The following is a 12,951-nucleotide window of genomic DNA, read 5'->3' on the forward strand; positions in this document are numbered from 1 at the left end:
CCTGGTTTATCTCCCATCTTCCTTAAGGCTAGATAAAAATCTCCAAAGGAGCACGTCCGTTATCTTCTTTGGCCTCGGCCCTCCAGCCAAGGACTCATGTCCGGTCTCCCCAGGCCCACTCTCCAAAAAGAAGCGACTAAAGCAGTGCACTTCCAGGAGAAGAAAGAGGAGTCTGGAGTGCCAGTCACCTTCACAAATGCCCTCTTCCCGTCCCAAGAGACGAAACGCAAGTGATGCCACCGGCTGAGGGGGAAAAGTCTTTTCGCCTGCCCGATTTTTTCCCCCTGGCATTGGCAAAGTGATTTGCTTTTCGAGAAAGACAAGGTCCCTTTTGGCTTCGGGATCCCTCATACAAGAAACTCTCCTCTGTCTTCGCTTCCCGCATCCAGGGTAAAAGCCAAAGCCACCCTGATCTGAACTCCCGGGACCCGCCGCAACCTCCGCAGCTAACCAGGCCCCGCCCCCCCCCCCCCCCCCCCCCCCCCCGCTTTCCAGTAACCCGTGCGAGGAAAGGGGCGCCGGGGAGATCTCGGCTTTCCTGCACGCCCAGCGGCAGCCGCGGACCGCGCAGACGCGCAGCCCTAGGGAGCAGGAGTCTCCTCCAGCGCCCGGGATCCCCATCGCAGCTCCGAGCTGCCTAACGGAGCACATCGCATGCGCACCGAGACGCACCGGGGAAAGGGATAGTGAGGGGAGGGACGAACGAAAAGCGCCGGCAGTCGGAGCCCGCAGGGGGTCACTGACTACGCATGCGCCGGGAGGGAGCGCAATCACAGACTAGTCTTGCGGCTACCGGCTTAAAAAAGGAAACCCCCGAGACCGAGAGCGCGAAGGAAATCTGGCCGCCGACGCGTGCGCGCTCCCGGTGAGTGGCGCCCCGCCGGGTGGGCCTGGGGCCTGACGTCCGCCGGCAGGCTGGCCTGAGCGGCGCATGCGTGGTCCCGGTGCCGGTGGAGGAGGGGAAGGGAAGGGAGGGGGAGGAGTTGAGGGCGGCTGTAGCGGTGAAATTTTGGGGGGGTGGGTTGGGGGCGCCACTCAGCCTCAGGGTGCTGCTAAAGCTGGGAGCCGCAGCGCCTTCAGGACGCTGCAAGGCTAGTGGTTCCGAGTCGCCGCAGCTGGACTCCAGGGTGGGGGAGGGAAGAAGCCGGAGCCGCCGCAAAGCCACACGGTGAGGGCGCCGGGAAGTGGGGGGAGCAGGAGGGCGGTGTGTGTGGGGCCGGGGGGCGGCGGCCAGGGGAGGGGCGGGCTGGCGCTGAAGCCCAAGTTTTGCTTATCGCTCGAGTGTGTCTTTTCTCGGGAGTTGGGGTGGAGGCCCGCCCCGTCTGAAGGGCCTTTCGGGACAGCTGGGGTTACCTGCGGGGCAGGGGCGGGATTGGGGTGCGCGGCGGGGCCGGGTGGCCGGAGCGCGCCCTTGGGTTGAGGCCGATTCAAGCGGCAGAGCGGCGGGGAGAGCCGAATAGCCGGTGCGGAGAGGGCTTTCGCTGGGGACCCGCTAGGCCTTGTGACCCACTTTATTCCTGTCACAACTCGGGCACGTTTGGAGCGGCGCCCAATGGGGCGCCGGGACGGCCAGCTCCTCCGGGGAACCCCCGCCCTCCCGGCACCCGGCCCGCGCGCCGCAGCCCGCAGTCCGAGCGGCGGCCGCCGCCGCCCGTGGGCTGGTTCCGTTAGTGGTCGCGGTTCCGGGGCTGGGTCCCCGGGGAACGCGCTACTCCTCGCGTCCGACTGGAGCCGCTGCGCGGGTTCGAACGCTCCCGGGGCGGCGCCTGTCTTCCTTCCTTGAGTCCACTCGCGCCCGCCCGCTCCGGGTCACCACGGCGGCTGATTCTTATGGAAACCTTTCGCCTGCGAAGCTGGACTCTAGCTAGTCCTGGTGTGCTGGCCCCGGGAGTGTAATTTCCGACGCCTAGCGCCGCAGAGCTTACATTCTTGAGTGCGTTTTCGCTGGTGTACAAGTCGTCCTGTTGCTAATAGCAGAATCCTGACAGGTAAAAAAAACCTCGGCCTCTGACTTGGGGAATGAAAGATCGAATCAGGTGGCGGTTGCTTGCTATTAGAATGCCACGCTATACGACTTGAAGGCTTTCTAACCTTAGAAAAGCAACAACAGTGTTTTCTTTTACAGTGAAAGAAAAGCACTAGAAGGAACTTTTAGTCGTTGTTGATTTGGCCGTTACGCTGATGCCCCAATCAAAAAAAGGTAATTTCACTTAAGTGTGCATTCTAATTTGTACCTTCATTTTAAGTGATAAAATTGGGCGACTTTTTCCTCTACCTGGTTGGAAAATAAACGTTCTACAAAGGATGTAATTTAAATAATGAGTTGTTTTGTCTGCTTTTAGATCTGGGGGGAGAAACTTAACTCAGATGTTAAGTAGTTAACTGTATAGAATGTCATTAAAGTTTAGCCTGAAGAAGATAGATGAAAGTTGTGGTAGTCATAATCAGCTGTGAAAAAGAATGAGGAAGCTTTGTGTGTAATGACATGGAAAGATCTCCAAAGTATGTTATAAAGTGAAAAAAACAAGATATAGGACAGCGTGAATAATGTGCTACTTTGTGTGATAACGAGGCACCCATGGAATAGGAATATAAATTTGTGTTTGTTTTTATAAGTATAAAGAAACTGGCGGGGCAGGATAGTGGAGAATTGATAATGGTTGGGTAGAGGGAGGAGTTGGAGAAGGAAATGGCAACCCACTCCAGTATTCTTGCCTGGAGAATCCCAGGGACCGGGGAGCCTGGTGGGCTGCCGTCTATGGGGTCGCACAGAGTCGGACAAGACTGAAGTGACTTAGCAGCAGCAGCAGTAGCAGCAGCAGCAGCAGCAGAGGGAGGAGTAACCTGATGAGGGGATGGTGGGAAATGACACGTACACTGTATGCCTTTATATTTTAAAGTATTTGTGACTATATTAATTCGTAAACTAGATTAAACAAAAATCCTTCTCTCCAAAATAATTTGCTCAAAATAATTTCTTTCTTTCCTAATTTGTAGTAATTTTGGCCATTTTTAATATGGTTTCTCTTAGTGTTTTTTGTTTTTTTTTTTAAGGGGACATGACCTAAACTTGACAGAAAGTTTTAAGTATGGCTGTCTAGGCTCCAAAATGTTACAAATTTAACTTTTAAAAATGTTTAGTCATATTTTGCTAAAATATATGACATTATTTACATTTGACATTTTGGCTTATGCTGTGTTCAGAGCATAGTTTTTCCTGCTGCTTTTTTTCCCCCAGAAATCCTAGTTGTATACAATTTTACTTTTAGTCTTTTTAACCCCAAAGTTGTGATGACAAATAGTTGGAGAATATGAACTCTCCATTAAAATGACAATGGAATTGATTGTCTAGATAGTTTGCTTTTCAGATGGGGAAATACTTGCTCAAGGCAGTCAGACGTGAACTGCATGTAAATTTATATGTGTGTGTGTTTAGAGAGAGATCCTGTATGTAGATACAGTACTTACAGAGAATTAAAATTGAGAGTCAATGTTCTGTTGGTGCAAACGCTGAAATTTTTTTATGACTTAATGGATTGCTGAAAACAGTATGTAATTTCAGGGGGGAGGGTACTCAAAATTCCTCTGGTGGCTAATATCATATAATCAGAGTAGTGAATGTTGAGTAGTGGGAGACAGTTGCTATGGGCATTTTTGTTGTATAGCATTCCTTTTTATTTTGGAGGATAGGATAATTTTATTTCTCTTTGATCTGTAGGTCTCTGGTAGTCAAATTTCTGCAAATGGCATTTAATTTTCATTTGAATTCCATATAGATCTGTTCATTCTTTTTGAAAAACATTAAGTCAGTGTTCAGGAAAAATTTAAACATTGCAATGTATTTATAATAGGTGAAAGCGCTTTTTATATACTTCACTTCCATCTCATCTCTCCCCAGAGATAACTACTGTTACATTGTTATATAACCTTTGAGTTCTTTTTCTGTGTATTTACATTTACTTTTAATCTCAAAAATTAAGTTATCTTGATTGTCTGCTTTGTTAGTTTGTCTCTACTGTGAGCTCTGTTACTACTCTACAGGACAGGGAAATGACCTGGATTGGACATGTCAGAAAGTTAAGCAACTGAGCCTCTCGTGGTCCTCTGACTTGAACCTAAGCATACTTTGTCTTTAAATGAGAGACATTGATTTACTTGGAAGGAATCCAGCTGGGGAAACAAGAGAAGACTAGCTTTTTGGTCTGGTTTTTGGTTTAATGACAGCAGACAAGTTGTATACATACTTCTCAGAACATTACCTTTCTAATAGTTCCAGAGGTGTTTTTTGGTTGTTGTTTTGTTTCATTTTGTTTTTAAACTGAGCTGAGAATAATTACTAAGACTTCATTCTTTTTAGGTGATAGAGTTGGCTATTAGTCAAGACTCTCTACTAACCTGTGAGATACATAGAGGATGCAGTACAGTTGACCCTTCCCTGAAGAGTTGGACATGACTGAGTACACTGCTGCTGCTGCTGCTAAGTCACTTCAGTCGTGTCCAACTCTGTGCGACCCCATAGACGGCAGCCCACCAGGCTCCCCCGTCCCTGGGATTCTCCAGGCAAGAACACCGGAGTGGGTTGTCATTTCCTTCTCCAATGCATGAAAGTGAAAGGTGAAAGTGAAGTTGCTCAGTCGTGTCTGACTCTTAGCGACCCCATGGACTGCAGCCCACCAGGCTCCTCCATCCGTGGGATTTTCCAAGCAAGAGTACTGGAGTGGGGTGCCATTGCCTTCTCCGGACTGAATACACACACACCCTTAAAAGAGCATGTGTGTAATGATTGTAACCCAAGTTAGGAAATGATAGATTCTGGAAGAAAAACATACCTAAGGTTTGTAAGACTGTTTCCAGCTTTTTATTTTTGTGGGCATGGAGTTTGAATGAAGAGTAGAGATTTTTCATGGCATTTAAAATAGGAAAGGATAAAGCAAATTTAGCTTGTCTTAGCTCTTATGGGGTAAGAAAGTAAGGAGTTAAGTTGTGTCCTCATAGCAGGCACTAACTGCTGGCTTATTTTTGTTTTTTTACTCTCTCCCACCAGAACCATTTGATGTTTTACTTGATAATTATAGCTTCTCTTAGATTTCAGGATTTGGAGAATAGGAGATTTAAGTCTGCTGGTTAACTGTTGTCTGCCATCTAATGTTTCAGGCAATGTTAGTATTAAAAGTAAATTGTTTTTTCCTATCATTTTTTTCCTCAAAGCACATATTTAATGTACTCGCTCCCCCATATTTTTACTTCTTGTGCTGTGTCAAATAAAATACTTATTTTCTGAAATATTTTAAACTGTGAAGGCAAACAGCATTATGGTGAAAAATCTGTCAAAGTTCCTCATTACAGCAAAATTACCTTCTATTGTTTGTATTTCTTTCCAGTTCTTTGCAGATGCATGAAGTTAAAAAAAAAAAACTTTCGTAGTTTCTTGCAGGCATTGTCCCAGTATTGTACTTTATATTTTATCCTTTTCTGAGTCTAAAATTTTAGGTGGCATTGAATGAATTATAGAAAACTTTTTAGTGTCAGAACAATTTAATCTTACTAATTGAAATTGTTAAAATGGCATTTATATTTATAGATTACTTTACAACCATCTGTTAGTCATTTTTATAGCTCTGTTGGGTGTAACTTCTGTGAATTAGGTGGGTAAGAGATTCCTGTTTTTCTCTATGCTTTTGATTATATGAATATTAGATTACCTAAGCTCATCCTTGTAAGTATAATCTCATCTTTGAGTTATTACTTGTTTTAAGTGTGTATTTCACAAAGATGTAATTCTACTTACTATTTTAAGTGTTAGAAGTTTACAGAAAAATCACTTTTAAAAAATAAATTTTTATGTATTATTTTTAACCTTTATAAGATACTGTTTAGAATGTGATTTACATTTTATTTTTCAGAAATATTTCTGAAAAACAGAGTAGGTATCTATGAAGCAGTTTGAACACACTCCATTAAAATTTAAGCTATAATATTTTTTACAGAGAGTTTGTTTGATTGCTTCAAAACTTCCTTAAAAGGAAAATCCTAATACTAAGAAAGAATACTTTCACCCAAAGAACTTACATTACCTTTCTGTAGGATTTCTGTGACATTTTATACAACTCTTAGGTATCTGTATCCTCTAGATTAAGTCAGGGAGAAAAACTGCTTAACCTGTTTTCAATAGAAAATAGATATAATACTAAAGCTCAGTACAGTAGTTTCAATGTGTCTTCTGTTGTCATTTTTTGGAAGTTACATGTTTTCTCAGGTTTCTGTGACTATTTTGATAGCAACTGTTTTTTACTTTTTTCTTTTTTGTCACAAAAATAGGAAGATTTTAGGTGTTTATTTCTTCTGTTCATTTATTTTCAGTGACATGATCAGATCATTAAAATATCTGGTTTTATGTTGAATAAAGATTATTATTATTTATTGCCTGAAATTTAATAACAGCAAACTATTTTAACAAGATCTTAATTACTTACGTCTGTAGCTTGGTGTAGTGATTAAGAGTGCAGGGCTCTACAGTTAGCCTGCTTGGCATTCACATCCTGGCTTTATTACTAGTGATTGGACAAATGTTACCTCAATTTCTCATCTATGAAATGACAATAATGCTAGTTCATAATATTATGTGAGGATTAAACAGTACATACAAATTATTTAGAACAATGAGTATCATATAGTTAATTGTTCAATAAAAAATGTTAGCTGTTATTATTTCTGTTGTTTTGCTACTTTCATAGTGTGTACCAAACATGGCTCTTGTTTTTTGGGAGGAGAATCCTAATTTCCGTAAGTTGCTTAGAATTTTGTTTCTAGGTAGAGAATTTGAGAGTGTGTGTGTTAAGTCACTTCAGTCGTATCCGTTTCCTTGCGACCCCATGGACTGTAGCCTGCCAGACTCCTCTGTTCATGGGATTCTCCAGGCAAGAATATGGGAGTGGGTTGCCATTTCCTTCTCCAGAATTTGAGAGTACTTGACCTTTTTATGTAACTTAGAACAATGAAATGTTATTAGAAAATGTTGCCAAGATGCTTGGTATTGCATATTTCTCTGAAATCCCTTTGCCAAGTAGAGTTTTGAAAGACTGGTGATTTGTTTTTCCTATGTTGAAACCTAAATTTTAGTTGAAATAATATTAGAGGTTACTTTGGAAAAAACCCACAAATTAAAATGCAAAATGTTAGAACTCCGATTTTATTTTATAACTTATATAGTTCTATAGAAATTTCATAGATTTTTATTAGATGCAGGAAGAGAAATGAGTAACATTAATTAATGGAAAAAGCTGTTTTCTTGATAATTTTTGTCTCCATCAGAAGTGGTTGATGATATACTGTATTTTTCATTGTAAAGGTGCCTGTTTCACGTAGAGTTTGTGTGAGACAAATTTATATTGTTTAGCCTCTTTTTAGACTTGATCACATTATTATATATTTTTTTTGAGTCTTTTACTTGTCAGAGATGATCATTAAGATTTTTGGTTGTTTTTTTTTGCTTTGAAAATAGTTTTGTGGTTTTTATAAAAATGAATCTTGTTTCTTGGAAAAGAGTTGAAGTATTAAAAACTACAAAGAAAATCTGTGATTAAAAAAAATTACCCAAAATCCCAGGGATGAAGCTCTCTGTTAATATTTTTTTTTCAGCATTTTCTAGGGTAGTTGGGGTGTGTTTGTGTGTATACATGTATGTGTTAAAATTTTATGGCAAGTGGAATAAAATGCCGTTTTATAAACTACTTTTTTCCTCTCATCATGTTTTCTGAATATCTTTAGTTGTAAATTTATATTTCATTATTTTTTATCTTTGTTGTTGTGTAGTCACTGAATTGTGTTTTCTCTCGCACCCCCATGGACTGTAGCTGCCAGGCTCCTCTGTCCATGGGATTTCCCAGGCAAGAGTACTAGAATGGATTGCCATTTCTTTCTCCAAGAGATCTTCCTGATCCAGGGATCAAACCCAAAGTCTCCTGTGTTGCAGGCAGATTCTTTTACCACTGAGCCACCAGGGAAGGCCTTTTTTTTTTTTAATTTAGTTTTAGTTTTTTACTTTGTTTTCAGTTGACCTTTGAGCAACGTGGCAGTTAGGGGCGCTAACTCTCTGCTTGATTGGAAAAGTAAAAAATCCACGTATAACTTATAGTTGGCCCTTTTTGTGGTTCCTCAGTATCCAGTGTTCCCCATTCTTTGATTCAAGCAATCACAGTTCATGTGGTACTCAAGTATTTATTGACTGTTCGGAAAAAATCTGGGCACAGGTGGACCTAGGGAGTTTAAACCTGTGTTAATCAGGGGTCTATTATAGTTACATCTTTGCTAATAATAGCTGAGTTTGACTTCTCTTTGAATCATCTGTTTTGCATTCCTTTTTATCACTCCTGTTTTGCTCTTTTTTGTGTGTTAGTCTAATTTTTCCCCATTTTCCCTATTAATTCGTTAGTTATACTTTCATTATACCATTAAGGGTTATTCTTGAGGTTGCATACAATAAGCATACTTGACTTACAATGCAAATTATTTATAATACAGATAGTTCAAATTATTACTTTTACCGTTCTCCAATAATGACTGTTTCTTACGCATTAACTCATATGCCAACCTTTTTGCATTATTACCATTCTGCATTTATTTATACTTTTAAACGCCAGAGAACAGTATGCTTTTGGACAATTTTTGTTCATATTTACCCTTTCCAGGGTTCTCCTTTCTTACATTTTCTGTGTTTCTGTCTGGGTTCTTTTTCCTTCTGTCTGAATAGCTTCTTTTAGTAGTATGTGTTTTAATACTGGTCTACCTGCTGACAGTGAGTTTTTCCTTTTTTGTTTGTTGAAAACATCTTAATTTCACCTTTTTAAAATAATATTTTCACAGGGTATAGAACGCTACATTGATAGTTATTTTATTGTCTTCTTTCTGTTTAAGTCTTATTGAAGGTAATGTATCAGTGTATGTCTTGCTAATAATAATGTCTTCTATTTTTCTCAAAGGACTTCTCAGAATACTTTTTCTTCTCTTATTTTTTTAGCAATTTGATTGTGACGTGTTGAGGTGTGGTTTTCTTTGTATTTTGCTTAATATTCCTAGAGCTTTTTTGAATATGTAGCTTGGTGCCCTTTAGTTTTGGAAAGTTCTCTGTCATTACATCTTCAATTATTGCTTCTGCCTGTCTCATCCTTTATGGATTCTAATTTAAACATTTATTACACTCTATCTTCATGTTTCAAATGTCTCTTAAAAATTTTTTTTCTCTCCATACTTCAATTGGATATCTTATAATGAACTATCTTATAGTACACCAAAAACTACCTTATTTTTCTCCAAGTGAAAATGTTGTGTTAATTTTACATTATAACTTTGAGTTTTAAAACATTCATTGATCCTGTTTTATAGATTTTTAATAAACTCCAGTTCTCTTGAACATACTGATTTTAATTGTGTACATACTTGTCTATTAAATAATTTCAGTATCTGCATCTTTCATTCATCTACATACATTGTTTTCCTTTTGATTGTTTTTCAGGTGGTTGTGGGATTCTTTCTCTCTGTACGTTGACAGGTGTTTCAAAGAACTTGCCCATTTCGTCTAAGTTGTTGAATTAGTAAAGTTGTTTATATCTTAAATAAGTGAAGTAAGTGAAGTTGCTCAGTCGTGTCTGACTTTGGCGACCCCATGGACTGTAGCCTGCCATGCTCCTCCGTCCATGGGATTTTCCAGGCAAGAGTACTGGAGTGGATTGTCCTTTAAATAGCTGTAGAATATATTGTGAGTGTAATATCAGTATAATCTACAGAGATTTGATATCATTTCTGATGTTGATAATTTGTGTCTTCTGTCTTTTTTCCCTGATCAGTCTGGCTTGAGATTCATTAACTTTTATTAAGACCTTGAAGAACCAGCGTTTGGTTTAACTGATTTCCTCTAGTTCTCCTGTTTTTTGTTTCCTTATTCCTTCTCTGATCTTAATTCCTTTCTTTAACTTACTTTGAGCTTAGTTTGTTTTCTTTTTCTAGTTTCTTAAGATAGAAGCTGAGGTCATTAATTTGTGATCTTTTCCCCCTAATATATGTGTGGTATAAATTTCCCTTAAATATTGCTTACCAGTTTTAATATATTTATATATATTTTATTTTCATTCAGTTCAGAATATTTTTTAATTTACTTTTTGATGTCTTCTTTGGCCGGTAGATTATTTATATTATTTAGTCTCCAAAAATTTGAGGGTTTTCCAGAGATCTGTTATTTTTAAGTTTATTGTGATGAAAGAATATACGTTTATAACTTGGATCTTTTTAAATTTGTTGAGATTTGTTTTATGGCCCAGGATATGATCTTAGTAAATGCTCCATGTGTGCTTGAAAATAATTTGTATTCTGTTGTTGGGTGGAGTGTTCTATAAATATCAATTAGGTCAAGTTGGTTGATTATTTTTGTTTATGTCCTGTAATTTTTTATTGAATGCCAGACATTGTGAATTAAAAAACAAAATAAAGCAAGCATTACCAAGTATGTTCTGCCAGAGGGTGTTTACTTTTTCTTTCAGGCAGATAGAATAGGGAGCCAGTCACTTTAATTTATGTGAAGGCTGGGTTGCTATTTGAGTAGTTTGGTGATACTCTTCTTTATGTTATTTATAGGGTGTGGTTTTCTAAGACTTTCATTTCAAAGCCTGGTAGTCTTTATCCCCTTGGTAGTGCCAAACATGGGAAATTTCACTTTGCTTCTCAAGTTTTTCAGTTATTATTTAGCTTTTTAACCCTGCATTGTTTAAAATTAAACAAATATCCTTGAGTTTGAGGTCCCTGCAAGTTTCCCATTTTTGTTACTTCAGCCTTGTGTGAACACCAAAAGCTTTCCTGACTTCTTGGTGCCTTAGCAGCAGCATTTCATACAGGCCAAATCTCAAGTTTTTCAGCCTTCACCCCATCCTATAATCTGGAAATACCCCCTGGGAAAAGACAACTGCAGATCATCTAAACACCTTGAAAAAATATCCCCTTCTTTGGAGTTGTAGACCTTATTGTCTCCCATGCTTTAAGGACATCTCTGTACTGCCTTTAAAAATATGATTTTTATAATTTATTTAGCTTTTCTAGTTGTTCTCAAGAAGGATATTGGCCTGCTGCAAACTGTTGCATCCTACTCGGATATAGACAACTCCTTGTTGCTGTTTTAATATTTTGGCTGTGGCTTGTGGGGTCTCAGTTCCACGACCAGGGGTCAGACTGAGGCCATGGCAGCAGTAGTGCCAAATCCCAACACTAAGCCACCAGGAAACTCCTTCCCTGTTGGTTTTTAAAGCTTCACAGAAGAACTAAATTTTCATGAGCAATTTTGTATTAAACATTCTTCTTGTAGGCTTTAGGTAGTGGGGTTTTAGTTTCAGACCTAGTAAAAAAAAGCCAAATTTAAGAAAAAAAAAGCAGATTTATTGGGATATAATTTTTATATGTTAAAATTCACTCAATGTAAGTATACATGTTGAATTTTCATAGATGTATACGTTTTTGTGACCACTACCACAATCAAGATACAGAAAGTTCCTATCAACCTGAAAAGTTCTCTCTCCCTTGTTGTTGTTCAGTCGCTAAGTTGTATCTGACTCTTTGTGACCCCATGAGCTGCAGCATTCCAGGCTTCCGTGTCCTTCACTATCTCCTGGAGTTTGCTCAAACTCATGTCCATTGAATCAGAGATGCCATCCAACCATCTCATCCTCTGCTGTCCCCTTCTCCTCCCACCTTCAATCTTTCCCAGCATCAGAGTCTTTTCTAGTGAGCCAGTTCTTAGCATCGGGTGGCCAAAGTATTGGAGTTTCAGCTTTAGCATCAGTCCTTCCAATGAATATTCAGGACTCATTTCCTTTAGGATGGACTGGTTGGATCTCCTTGCAGTCCAAGGGACTCTCAAGAGTCTCCTCCAACACCACAGTTCAAAAGCATCAATTCTTCGGCGCTCAGCTTTATTTATAGTCCAACTCTCACATCCATACGTGACCACTGGAAAAACCACAGCTTTGACCAGATGGACCTTTGTTGGCAAAGTAATGTCTCTGCTTTTTAATATGCTGTCTAGGTTTGTCATAACTTTTCTTCCAAGGAGCAAGTGTCTTTTAATTTCACGGCTGCAGTCACCATCTGCAGTGATTTTGGAGCCCCCCAAAATAAAATCTGTCACTGTTTCCATTGTTTCCCCATCTATTTACCATGAAGTGATGGGACCAGATGCCATGATCTTAGTTTTCTGAATGTTGAGTTTCAAGCCAGCTTTTTCACTCTCCTCTTTCACTTTCATCAAGAGGCTCTTTAGTTCTTCTTCACTTTCTGCCATAAGGGTGATGTCATCTGCATATCTGAGGTTATTGATATTTCTCCCGGCGATCTTGATTCCAGCTTGTGCTTCCTCCAGCCCAGCGTTTCTCATGATGTACTCTGCATATAAGTTAAATAAGCAGAGTGACAGTATACAGCCTTGACATATGCCTTCCCCAATTTGGAAGCAGTCTGTTGTTCCATATCCAGTTCTAACTGTTGCTTCTTGACCTGAATACAGATTTCTTAGGAGGCAGGTCAGGTGGACTGGTATTCCCATCTCTTTAAGAATTTTCTCCATGTCTTCCAATCCACAAACATAGATTTTCTTTTGATTTCTTTTAGCTATATTTTATAGTTTTCATTGTACACACTTTCACCTCTCTGGTTAACTTTATTTCTACATTTTTTTTGGGGGGTGCTATTGTAAATGTAGTTGTCTACTTAAATTTCTGTTTTGAATTGTTCATTAGTAATGTTTAGCAACAGAACTGATTTTTGAATGTTTGAGTTTGTATTGGGCAACTTTGCTAAAATCATTTATTTGTTTTAATCGGCTTTTTACGTGTGAAATCTTTAGGGTTTTCTGCATATATGATCATACGATCTGTGAACAGAGGTAGTTTTTTGCTTCATCCTTCCATATTTGAA

The 12,951-nt window shown here is 39.7% G+C and overlaps 1 protein-coding gene across 34 annotated transcripts in view; it reads left to right on the forward strand.

Moving 5' to 3' along the window:
- Window positions 1-489: 489 nt before the first annotated feature.
- CLOCK (clock circadian regulator) overlaps window positions 490-12,951 on the forward strand; it is a 111,412-nt gene continuing 98,950 nt past the window's right edge. For 11 of the 34 annotated variants that reach the window (XM_086405720.1, XM_086405713.1, XM_086405729.1 and 8 more), the window contains exons 1-2: window positions 490-865; window positions 2,126-2,200. The gene's annotated coding sequence lies outside the window, so the exon portion shown is untranslated. Of the gene's footprint in view, window positions 866-902; window positions 1,169-1,381; window positions 1,989-2,125; window positions 2,201-12,951 lie in introns of those variants that run through there. The other 23 variants (XM_086405716.1, XM_086405730.1, XM_086405710.1 and 20 more) reach the window with 10 other exon arrangements.

Source organism: Bos grunniens, chromosome 6 (genome assembly GCF_055505025.1).
Source record: "Bos grunniens cultivar Pamir isolate PY7600 chromosome 6, Bosgru_T2T1.0, whole genome shotgun sequence".
Classification (NCBI taxonomy): domain Eukaryota; kingdom Metazoa; phylum Chordata; class Mammalia; order Artiodactyla; family Bovidae; genus Bos; species Bos grunniens.